The following is a 12606-nucleotide window of genomic DNA, read 5'->3' as shown; positions in this document are numbered from 1 at the left end:
TTTAAAAAAAATGGTTGTTTTGACACCTTCCAATTTTATAGTTGCCGCGCAAAACAAATGTTAATCAAATTACGTCAAATTTTCTTAAAATCTCTTATATTTGTTCAAGAGAGCTCTTTGTACATATACTGGTCTGGTCAATGTAACATTGATCTGGCCTATTGAAGCTCCAAAATCTATCCTGTTTTATTGTAAAACTAGGAAACATGTCTTGCAACTCACAATTAGTCGTGGATCGATGCGTGAAACATTCATGGAATCTATTTCCTATTTTTTCCTTCCCAAATGACTGGCAAAACTACTACATTCCACAAGTAGGTACGCATTCCTCATTTTTTTTCTCCCGCAGTCTGAAACTCTTCTACGTAAACCCATTTGGACGATTCCACTACGATGGGTAACGCAAGTAGCCGGAGCAAATTCGTCACAGCTACGAATATAAACGAAAATTAATAAAAACCTTTAACCTAATGCGATAAATTACACATTTTTGATCTCGAGTTCACGTTGTCTAAACAGATGCATGGCGTCTTTGAAGGTTTCCTTTTCTCCGTTGAATGGGCGTCGATGGCTCACTACTACTTGTGATCGGTGAGTCGATTGCCTTTCATAAAGAAACCATAGCACCTGTAACCCTCCCACTTCGTACCCAATAATAGTGAGAACGATATTCATTCAGTAAAATGCTGCCCCTTCATATACCTTTTTCTCACCTTGGGTACTTTGACTTTAGATGCTTTTTGTGGATGAAATGAATAGAAACGGTTATGTTTTTAGTTTTATGAATGAGTTGTAGGAAATTCATTTATTTTTTCTCCTTCGCCCAAGTGGAAAACTCCATTCCCAGTGATACTTCGGCAATGTGCGGGATATGTATACAAAATTTAGTAATTCGTCGCGCTGTTACGTTCAATTCGGCTTTCCTTCATCTCTTTGATTGTGAGTCTTTCTGATTCACACTTTGATCCGTTATTGGGGCCAGGTATTAAGCAGGTATGTATAAAGTTTTATGAGTTCAACTTCAGAATAGTGGCTGTATCAGTCGAGCGTTGCGGAGGCGTTTGATTCAAAGGGGTAATCACTAACAATTCCTAATCGTTGAATATCGTACGAAACGAATCGGTTGTTTTGAAACCAGTTATGAATGAACAAGCTTAAACAGTTGGACTTTCATCTAAGTCTACTAAATATATTCTCTACATATGTACACTAGGGCAGTTCAAATTTTAAAAATGTTCGAAAATTCCAACTCCCATATGTCTATTAGCATCATTTTGATAATATAGGAGTCCTGGCAAAATTTCAGGCAATTGGTGGCCATTTAGGGTGGCGAAAGTCAATTTATGTTTATATAGAAATTTGTATGGAAAAACGTAAATTTATTCAAGTATCCTACAGCTGTCAAATCGTGATGAATTCAAATAAACATCCCCAACCTCCCTTTTTGGAATCTATATAAATGAGACCTCCGGATAACACATTAGTTATAAGTGTATTGAACGGTTCTATTGACAGTGTGAATATGGGATAAATGGCTAAAATGGTGTAATTAGCCTCAACATAGCAGTGGAAATATAAATCAAAATTAATTAGTTACCCACTGGTTGAGCTCAAATAGACTCTAAAAATGGAGATTGGGGATGTTTATATGAATTCATCACGATTTAAGAGTTGTAGGTAGATTTGAATAAATTTTAAGTTTTTCCCATACAAATTTCCATATAAACATAAATTGACTTCGCGCCACCCCTAAATGGCCACCGAATTGCCTGAAATTTTGCCAGGACTCCTATATTATCAAAATGATGCTAATAGACATATGGGAGTTGGAATTTTCGAACATTTTTGAAATTTGAACTGCCCTAATGTACACCTGTGTTTGCATTAAATCAAATCACAAATGTTATATTTCGATAGACAAGAAACGTTCGAACAAGCGTTATGAGCAAACCTTAAACTTTTCAATTTATTTTACTTCCTGTTCATTATGATATGGTTTCATTCAATAAATTTTACTATATGTATGTATACAAATGATTTTTTTTTGCTCCACGATTCCCCTTCTTCCAACACTCCCGTTCAAATTGTTTCGAATCGAGTTCACTTCAGATTGGTTGAAAACGTTTTTGACCATCGACTAAACAAAATCAGCTGGTGGTCTGCCAGGCATGCCTGTTGAGCTAGTCATACTGGTCACTGACTGTGATGAATTCGGTGGATCAAATCAAGCTTGCCGTAAACATTTTAAAGAAGGCAAATGTCCGAGAGAAAAAATACATATCTCCCTCATGCAATTAGTTATGAGGGGGAAACTGAACCTCGATTATTTCCACCAGTCATCTCATCGTGGGTTTATATCCATTTGTGACGATTTTTCCGACAGTAACGTTGATTGCAAGTTGATATGCAGAGGGTGTATGGTGAATGGAGCAAATAAAAAAAATCAGAAAAACTTCCCACATTCAGGTGAATGGTTAAGCGCAAATCGGACTGAAACGGATCATTTAAGAGGAAAGGAAAGAAAAGTAATTTTTCCAATCGTCAGAAACAGAGAATTGTTAGCAATAATTGTGTGGCGAAGATGAGACGTGGTTTGAGTTTCATTTCCGCTTATGAAATAAATAGGAAGGGAATCTGTGAAATGTGAAACGTGGAGAAGACGCATACTCCCCCCTAATCGATAGAACAGAGGGTGAAACTGTGTACATCCGGATGATTGTGTACGGTATAAGGAATATTTTATTTTGCACGATGCTATCATTACTAAACCGGAGTAGCATTCTGGATGATTTGACTGGCATAGTAATTGAGCAGTCGCAGCACAAATCCAAGGAGAGCAACACGAAAGGAAATAAAATATAATTAAGGAAAATGCGGGTGATTTACGATAAGACACTCGGATAGATAATATCGTAATTATTCACCGAGAAATTGGAGTGTTGGGCAGCAAAATTAGAGGAGGCTAGGGCAACTGTTTTTGCGCACTGTACAAATGAGTGTTATTAAATTTGGATCAAGCAGTGTTCTGTGCACCTGAAATATTCCCATAGCTATAATTCACTTCGGACAGATGGTATTTATCATCATTTGCATCATCAAGGAAGATTAATACATAACAACCAATTGCATTTTCCTGTGATTCTTTTCCCTAATCGTAGATATGCTAACGCAACTGTACTGGGCCTGTTTTTGCTCAATATACATCGTGATGTGGCTGACTAAAAATTCTCATTGTTTTTCCCATATGGAGAGTCCAATTATTTAAAAATATATGTAAGGGTTGGCTTGCTGGTTGAATATCTGGTAATGGACTCTGAATATCTCACCTTACACTCACCAAGGCGCACGTGAAGTGTGTTGATACCGGCCAGATGATGGACCTCAGAAGTTCGTGTCCTGAGAGGAGTGTTGAGGATCATCCTCAGGAACTTGTTTAGAACTCGTTTGAGTTTCAGTTGATGTGTTTTAGCGCAACTCTCCCAGACCGGCATGCCGTATTTAATCACGGGGAGGATGATTTGCTTGTAGACAGCAAGCTTTTTTTCAAGGACAATGACGAGCGACAATTGATCAAAGGGACGGAGTCGCTGATTAAGAAGCAGTGAAAGGTGCTCGAAAAACGGAGCACTCATGTGTTTAAGTTCGAAATTCAGGATGTTGTCGAAACCTGTGGAGCCTTCATGTTTTTCAATGTTTTGATATAGGCCATCAATTCGCCAGCAGAGGTCTCCAACTCCTCTGAAAAGTGGTTGGTAGTCAAATGGCTGTTGATAGCATGCTCGTCGACGGCTGCTTCGCGTGGACTGGACGAGCTGACGAAGTGACGGCCTACTTCGGTGGAGTTATCTGCACGAGTTATCAAGCGATCTTTAGAGCCACTATTGTCTAATTGGATCAAAGGTGAAATGGGCCGAGGATTGGATTTTTTTTGTTTTGTTTTCCAGAACAGTCTGGGGGAGCGCGGATCATATTGAAGAAATCACTATGTCTTAGGTCCATAAGCCGGTTTGCTACGTCTCAAACATCAAGATATTGCAAAACAAGTTAACAGAAAAGAATTCTTTAGAAATACCGAATCGATGTCCCGATATATTGGTATTTCTCTCTAAAACATCCGTAGATTCGATAATCATTTTTGGAAAATTTGTATTTAGTATCATAGTTCTGGCGTAAGTGTTATTATTATTATGAACTAGATGACTCGGCAGATGTTGCCTTGCACAGTAGGCGAGAATGCGTGTTGTGATCTGCCTATACAAAATTCCCATACAAATTCTAAGTCGTGATTTTTACATAAGAAAATATTCTATAAACCCATCCGAAATTTTGATGAACAAATTTGCTGAAGGGATGAAGAAAATCTATTCAGCCGTTTGTTAGTTATGCGCAACACAGACAAATTCATTTATATATAACAACAAGATGAATAAAAAGATGTTCAAAAAACATTGTTCATACGGCACTTACGTCAAGCTATGTCATATATATGTTAGTGCTTGAGTTATACTTTCTATTACCAAATTACCAAAAAAATGCCCCACTTTGCCCCTAAATGTATGGAGTCATCGTCAATCGTCAATAACTTCGTCAATATTGAAAATAAAAAGAAACTGTCTTCAAAAGGTGAACTTTGTAGATAATTTCGTAAAATTTAAAAAATATATTGACGAAAGTATCGTGAAAAAAAAACTTGGTGGTCATTCATTACGACCCAATCCTCATATGCTGTAGTAGATAGAACTAAAGGTCATCATGCGCATGTGGTGTTTTCTAGGAATGTCTTATCTGATGATAAATACTGTGAAGTAGTTAATAAAACTTTTTAACACGTTTGATCAATTTTTAGCACCAAAGTGTTTATTCTGAAGATATTACAACACGAAAATTGTTCAAGCATCAATTGTTCGTACTATTCCATTACAATCCCCCACTTGATTGTAACTTTAACAAATGCGTATTTCGACCTCAACAGTAAGGCCGCCTCCAGTGTCTTGTACTTGACTTGACTTTGTAAGTGTTGGTTAGGTTATGTCGAGAGTGTTACCGAGAAATCCGTGTTTAGTGTAGTGTATTTCGTGGAATAAATGTTGTAAATGCAGGTAATACTCGTAATACTTAACGAATTCCTAAAAGAAGTGGAATTTAACGCGCGGTCGGAAGGTTTCTCGGATGCGGAACTGTTTGTTTCTGCGCATCATCTTTTTACGCGTAAAGCTAGGTCGTGGTTTATGGAGGTCAACGGTAATAACGAATTGTGAACATGGACTAGTCTAGTTAAAGAATTGAAGAGTGAGTTCCTACCTGTTGATATCGATTACCAATACGAACGCTTAGCCAATGCGCGAAGACAAGGTCCGCGGGAGAAATTTCAGGACTACTATCTAGATATGGTTCGAATCTTTCGTAGTATGTCCAGACAGTGGGATGATGACAGGAAATTTGACGTCTTGTTCCGAAACACCAGGATCGATTGTAGAACAGCAATGTTAGCTGCAAACGTGACTACCATTCCTAGAATGAGAGAGTTTGGTAAAAGTTTGACTCTATCAACTGGCAAATGTACGCTAGAAAAGACATTCGATTTGAAAGGCCTAAAACAGAAATAATAGAAGAAGTTAATCAATCACAGTACAGAGGACGAAATGAGTCAGATAATAGGTTCCAATCTAATTACAAAGGAGGGTACCAAGGACGGAATTACAACCATAATTACAAGAAAATAGGCAACCAATATGAACCCACAAAATATAGAAAAGAAGAAGTTAGTATTCAGCAGAAATTTCAACCCAAACCTAAATCAACTCCGGTAAATTTTCAACCGCAAGAAAGAAGGCAGGATGAACAAAAGCCCAGTTCCAGCGGAACTAGCGCGTTACAAAGGATTGTTAAGGCATACACTCCTAACAAGCGATGGACATAGTTTTCGGGAATGTCCTGCGGAAAGACACGATTTTTGCGAAAAATGTGGATTTCCCGGTTTTCCCACACACCAATGCCCGTTCTGTCAGTCAAAAAACCTGAAAAAGACTGGTCAGTGAGGCAGAACAGTCTTTTAAATTCGGAAAGTCCTCAGTCTAAATTGTCAAATGATCCAACTGCTATTCTACGTCAGTTAGGCTATTCTAGGATGGATGGCATTCCCGAAAAGCAAGACGAGATTGCCACTTTGCTTGTCAAACTAAGTAGAGACGCCAGGCCATTTACAAGAATAGATATGATGGGAATTGAGCTAATTGGTCTCCTTGACAGTGGAGCGGCGCGGATTGTTCTAGGGATAGGTGCGAAGAGAATAATAAAACAATTAAATCTTAAAATGGAACCCACTTCGGTCACTCTGCAGACAGCCTCTGGAGATGACTTAGAAGTCCTTGGATGTGCTTATATACCAATCACATTCAATGGTACTACAAAAATCTTGCCGGTAATAATTGCTCCGAGACTTAACCGTCGGTGTGTACTTGGGTACGATTTTTGGCAAAAGTTTGGCATTAGACCAACAATCCATGACCTACCAATTGATGCTCTGGACGACGGTGTACAAAATGAGTTGGATATTGAGGAAGAATTAACAGACAGTCAAAAGGAGGAATTAGAAAAGGTTAAAAAGGAGTTTCTAGTAGCGATACCAGGCGATTTTGGAAAAACGAGCTTAATAGAACACACGATAGAGATGAAAGAAGAGTTTTAGAAGGCAGATCCAATCAGGAAGAACCCGTATCCCTGGAGTCCAGAGATCCAACGGAAGATACATCTGGCGTTGGACAACATGATTCGTGACGGTATTGTAGAGGAATCAGATTATGACTGGGCGCTGCCTGTAGTTCCAGTCAAGAAAAGGGATAGCGAAGACGTTAGGCTGTGCTTAGATGCCAGAAAATTGAATGAACGCACAAAAAGGAACGCGTACCCATTGCCACATCAGAACAGAATACTGAGCCAATTGGGAAGAGTTAGGTATCTTACTACCATTGACCTATCCCAGGCCTTTTTGCAAATTCCTTTATGTCATGGGTCAAGAAGGTACACAGCATTCTCAATCCCAGGTAGAGGACTATTCCAATTCACTCGGCTACCGTTATGCGAGCGAAGTGGCGGTCATCTTCCAGGCTGAGTCGATGGAGCATCGAACTGCAGCAGTATGACATGGAGATTCGCCATCGTAAGGGAAAAGAGAATATAGTTGCAGATGCGCTATCCCGATCGATCGAATCGCTTGATGAGGAGCCCGAAGACGGGTGGTACAAAAATTTATTTGATGCTGTAGAAGAGAATCCGGAAAACTATATGGACTTCAAAATAGTAGACGATCTGCTCTATAAGTTTGTATCGGCCAGATCCGACCTACTGGACTACCATTTCGAATGGAAACAATGTGTGCCCGCTTCAAAACGAACCCACATTATGAAGCAATAACACGACCAAAATCTCCACATTGGATTTGTTAAATGTGTCGAGAAAATCAAACGCCGGTATTATTGGCCTCACATGAGTGCCGATATAAAAAGGTACATTTCCAAATGCGTATCATGCAAGGAAAATAAGCATTCGACTGTGTCTACTGCTCCCGAAATGGGGAAACAAAGAATTGCCACACGACCATTTCAGCTAATTTGCATGGATTACATTCAATCACTTCCCAGGAGCAAGATGGGCAACACTCACTTATAAGTGGTCATGGACCTGTTTTCTAAGTATTGCTTACTTGCACCTGTGAAAAAGATTTCTAGTGTATCCCTATGCAAAATACTGGAAGAGCAGTGGTTCAGAAAGTTCTGTACTCCGCAAATCGTTATCACCGATAACGCGACCACCTTTTTGTCGAAAGACTTTAAAAAATTACTTGAACGATATGAAGTTCAGCACTGGGCCAATGCGCGACATAGAAGCCAAGCAAATCCCGCTGAACGACTAAACCGAACGATCAATGCTATGATACGATCGTATGTAAAGCAAGATCAAAAGCTTTGGGACACCAGGATCTCTGAGATGGAATTTGTGTTGAATAACACATTCCACTCGACAATTAAATTCAGTCCACATTGCGTTATATTCGGTACAGAAATAATCAGCAAAGGTTCTGAGCATAAGCTACACGAAACCGCTGACATATCAGTAGAGCAGAGAGTGGATAAGTTGAGAGGAGTGAGCAAAAGGATTAGTGAGTTGGTAAAAGAAAAAGATCATCTCCAAAAAGCTCACGTAGATACAAAAAGACGTTACGATCTCCGACATAAACGTTACTCACCGACGTTTGACATGGGTCAACGAGTCTTCAAGCGGAGCTTCCGCCAATCGTCGGCAGGCAATCAGTTTAATGCCAAGCTCGGACCGCAATACTCGCCTTGCGTCATCCTGCGCAAAATTGGCACCAGTTCGTATGAGGTAGGAGATTCACAGGGGAAATCATTGGGCGTTTTCTCCGCCGCCGATTTAAAAGCTTAGGTACCTAAAACGAATGAAAGTTAAAGCTCTAATCGTCGATAATTTTGGATAGGGAACGAGGAAGAGATTTTGATAAAAATCATCTCGAAATACTCAGCCTTCTTGTCACCTGCCAGAAGTCGACAGACAGTCTAATCCCGGGTAGTAGAAGTAAATATGTACGTAGATGTCGTCAGTTGAGATGTCCAGTGTAGATACGATCATAATTAGTTGCAACGTTGCTCAATAGTATAGTAGTCAGTAGTATTTTCGTCATAGTCATTTAGTCGTCGTAATTGTCGAAATGCATGTTTTTTTCTGTAAACTTAGGAAGTTTTTTTTAAATTAGCATGTTGTAGCAGTAGTTTAGGTCTTGTTTTAAAATGTTTATTTGGAAAAGTTAGTTGGTCTTGTACGCAATATTGCAAGCAAGTTTTCGTTTGTAATGTATTTAAGCGAAAATTGTGTGAAAACCAGAACCAATGGATAGATCAATTGGCCAATATTTAATAAAACACTACCCACGATATTAAGGTTTTTCGTAGCCGGCAGATCATATAAATTTCGTGCTAAAACCACATCGTACTTACCACATGATAACAGCATATTGTCCGTGCCACATTGAACATCTTTTTGACAGTTTTGACAGAACCGAATCACGCACACAAGAGTAAATGCGAAGACGGCTAATAACCGGCCGTCTTCGGTAAATGATAACGTTATCTCGAAGAACGTACTAGAATAAAGTCCGACAACACAAATGAAATAATTCATTATACTTTTTTATTATTAGTATTTATTACATTTTAATTTTTATGCATGTTGTATTAAAGTGTTGTATTTTAGTATTTTAAGGTGTTTTCCAAGCAATCGGTGAATAATTGGTAAAAATTGCACAGAGGTTGCCAGGTTTAAAAACCTTGGTATTTGTACGCTGGAGACCGGAGTCATATACGGTGATGGTCAGTAGTAACACATGTTTATGAAACTGAGTTGAGTTGGTAAGTACAACAATGATAACTTATGACCCCGTAACTCAATCGCAATGCTATCCAAATTCACACAATTTTTACTGTTATTTGTTCTATTTTAATCTAGTACGTCATGGGCGAAAAGTTTCACAGTCTACAGTCAAAGAAGTTAATACTGTCTCTCTTGGTTTTTTGTGTTGTGCAGGTTCAGAGGTACGTGTGATCAGTGAAAGCTAGTAAGGTTTGCAGATAAAAAAATATTCACTTTGTAAATATTTTTTTACCCGAGCTGGGGGAGAGTGTAAGTGTTGGTTAGGTTATGTCGAGAATGTTACCGAGAAATCCGTGTTTAGTGTAGTGTATTTCGTGGAATAAATGTTGTAAATGCAGGTAATACTCGTGTCTCAGTGTAGGTTTTTCCCAGTCAGCTCCCTGTAGTAGGCTAGACCTTAAATTGAGCTCTACCACCACCCTACGCAGCCAACCACCCACTGAAGTACAGTATCCCACCACCAGAGGACCAAGGAAAAGCCCTTTGGACGGCCATGAAGGGGTGGCGTAATGTGGCCATTTGGTTGGAAATGAGGTCACTGCCCGAGGGACGAGGTCATAGACCTCAATGCATGGTATTACCGTCTCCCTGTCCACAGAACTCTTCACTAACGAAAAAGTCGTCGACCAAGATAGTTTGAGTTGGAAAACTAGGAGCTAGCATTTCGAAAGTGTTACATAGTGAAAGAGAAAGTGGACAGTGGAATAGAAGTCGGTGCAGTGGACATCAGGTAACCGGTAGTTACCTCGTAGTAGCAAAACCTGAACGCATTATTCCTCCAATTATCAGAACCCCGCCGTTTTTTGGACAAAAACCAGAAGGCCGCCGTTTTGGATTTAGAGTCCCGAAGAAAGCCGTGGTGTACCGTCCTCGACCAATACCGGCATCGTATCCGCCGAAGGCCAATCCGTCACCATATTGGCAGGTCGAGAGTGCGCGTATCCGTCCCGGAAACTACAACGGACGCCCAAGACAGTGGGACGCCATCGCTAGTCGCCGGCGTTCCTGGATTAGCCGCCATTGAAGAACAGGAAGCAGGAAAGGAAGGGAAGGTGTGGTGGAACTGTGGAAGGAAGTAGCGCCCCCGAAGTAAAGGTTAGATTAGCTAATAAGGAAGTGGGAAGGAGAGATTAGAAGGGAAAGATGATAGGAAAGAGAAGCCGAATAAAGTGTGTCCTGTTAAAATACTGTGGTTTTCCTATTTGGAGTGCGAGAATTACCTGTCCGCGAGTTTCTTGAGGTGAGCGTGCCGACCCTGAGGCCGTTTGATTCAGGGAGTATCTGTGTTGCTCGAGGTATACTTACCAGTAATTACAACTTGAAATCGAAAAAAGTCGAGTCAAGTACGAGACACCGAAGGCGGCTGTTGAGAAATACGTATCTGTCAAATGTACAATCAAGTGGTCGAATTCAATGGGATAGTACGAACTCGTCTTATGACAAGTGATGACATTCCACTAAAAGCTCAAAATAATGTTATTTTGACACAGTGCAGTTTGTTAGTTTTATTTTCTCCACCATTGTAGATGTATTACATCTGTGCTGGAAGCTTCGCCCTCAATTAATTATCTCGCTTCCATTAATAATCCATTTGAATCAATTTCAATAATTTCAATTTGGATCCCTAATCTACTGCTGCTTTCTGTCCGCGATTATTCAATTATAGCAGGCATATTTAACTGTGAAGGTTTAGATTTTTCCGTGAAATTGACTGTCTCCAAGGATTTTCACCCTCGTGCTGGAAAAAACAGGTTATTATTAATATCCATACACTTCACGCTTTTCGGTATTACTTAGCCTCACACTTTATCAAACACAGATTTGGCCTGCCAGAATAAACACCATGTCACAAGTTTAAAAACTGCAGGGAAAAACGCGATATGCGATGAGGGATACAATCCCTCAGGGTATACATAATTCACACATTTATTTTTTATGCAGTTGCCAGTTGCCTTGTGTTGAGAGTTTGTCCGTCGTTTGCTCATCGAACCTAGGGTAAAACACTAGTCCTGTACATACTACCGTCAGTCGTTTGGACCGTGGAGAAATCTGTCAAATTAATAAAACATATTCTCTTGCACAGAAACTTTCTATTCTATTCACTGTTCTTGTGTAGTGGAAAGTGCTGCCAAACAATGTGTTTATTATGTTCCATTTTGTGTCATAAAAAAGCTACTGGTCCATCTATCTCGGGGCGATCGCCGAAGAGTGACAACATAAATCACATCTGTTGTATTTAAAACACAGGAGCGGTGGAAAATAGCTAACTTGCCTAGGGTTAGCATCATTATTCTAATTGTAACGTTGTCTGCCTTTGGCCTCTTTTCTTTTCTCTTAGTCATAACCCTAATAATAAAATTATGACATTTGCAATGCGTGTAGAATTGTGGACAAACAAGCGGTCCAATTTTCATCATCAATTTAAAAATTAAACAGTGACAATCGCTTAATGGTATAACTGAGGGGAATACATCGAACGGATGTTGGACATATCCGTGGAAGTTTTATGTGTCTGCAGTCTGATTCAGATCGTCCAATTTTAATTCCAATCAGGTGCTGAGTAAAAAGGACGACATAGGGCGCCAATATAATAATTTTATGATGTTTTATCTCTCCGGGTATTCTTCATAGCGCCATATAAATTAAACTTTTATCAGTTTTATTCGTCTAACATGGCGCCTCTGAAGAAAAGGTTGCCTTATTCATTATTATCATAATGTCGACAGACAGCCCTAGTCAGCCACTTCTGTACCTTATGTGGCTCATATCCTACGTTTGTCATCTTTGCTGGTCGCATGTTTGTTGGGCCTACCTGCGCGATTTTATGCGTCATTCGGATCAACGAAGAAGGATATGGAAGGCGGGGAATGGTAATGGAGAATCAAATAATTTATGGGAATCCTTCGTTTGGTTGTCCTTTTTTAGACAGAAATCGTACGCATCCACCTAAAAGTGCATGGGTTTCTGAATTCCTTAACGTTTCTAGAAATATAGCAAAAAAAAAAAACATTTTTGAATTAGGCATAGAATCATATGCATTTATTTGTTATGAACGGCTTATTCGTTTTACTTGATTACAATGATTGTTGTGATGAACCAGAACGAAAAGTGTCCATGCGTATAGCTAAAAACATTTTTGTGTTTTCTGGAAGCAGTGTATCA

At 39.5% G+C, this 12606-nt stretch overlaps 1 long non-coding RNA gene across 1 annotated transcript; it reads right to left on the bottom strand.

Annotated features, from left to right (window-relative positions):
* Nucleotides 1-5024: 5024 nt before the first annotated feature.
* LOC134218348 (uncharacterized) lies at nt 5025-8608 on the bottom strand. The gene is made up of 3 exons (XR_009981314.1): nt 8552-8608; nt 8246-8446; nt 5025-5511 (listed from the first exon to the last, which is right to left on the bottom strand). It is a non-coding gene; the product is annotated as an uncharacterized LOC134218348 (long non-coding RNA).
* Nucleotides 8609-12606: the final 3998 nt, after the last annotated feature.

This window comes from Armigeres subalbatus, chromosome 2, assembly GCF_024139115.2.
Source record: "Armigeres subalbatus isolate Guangzhou_Male chromosome 2, GZ_Asu_2, whole genome shotgun sequence".
Classification (NCBI taxonomy): domain Eukaryota; kingdom Metazoa; phylum Arthropoda; class Insecta; order Diptera; family Culicidae; genus Armigeres; species Armigeres subalbatus.
Note: the sequence above shows the minus strand (reverse complement) of the source record. Positions and strands in the feature narration are given on the sequence as shown.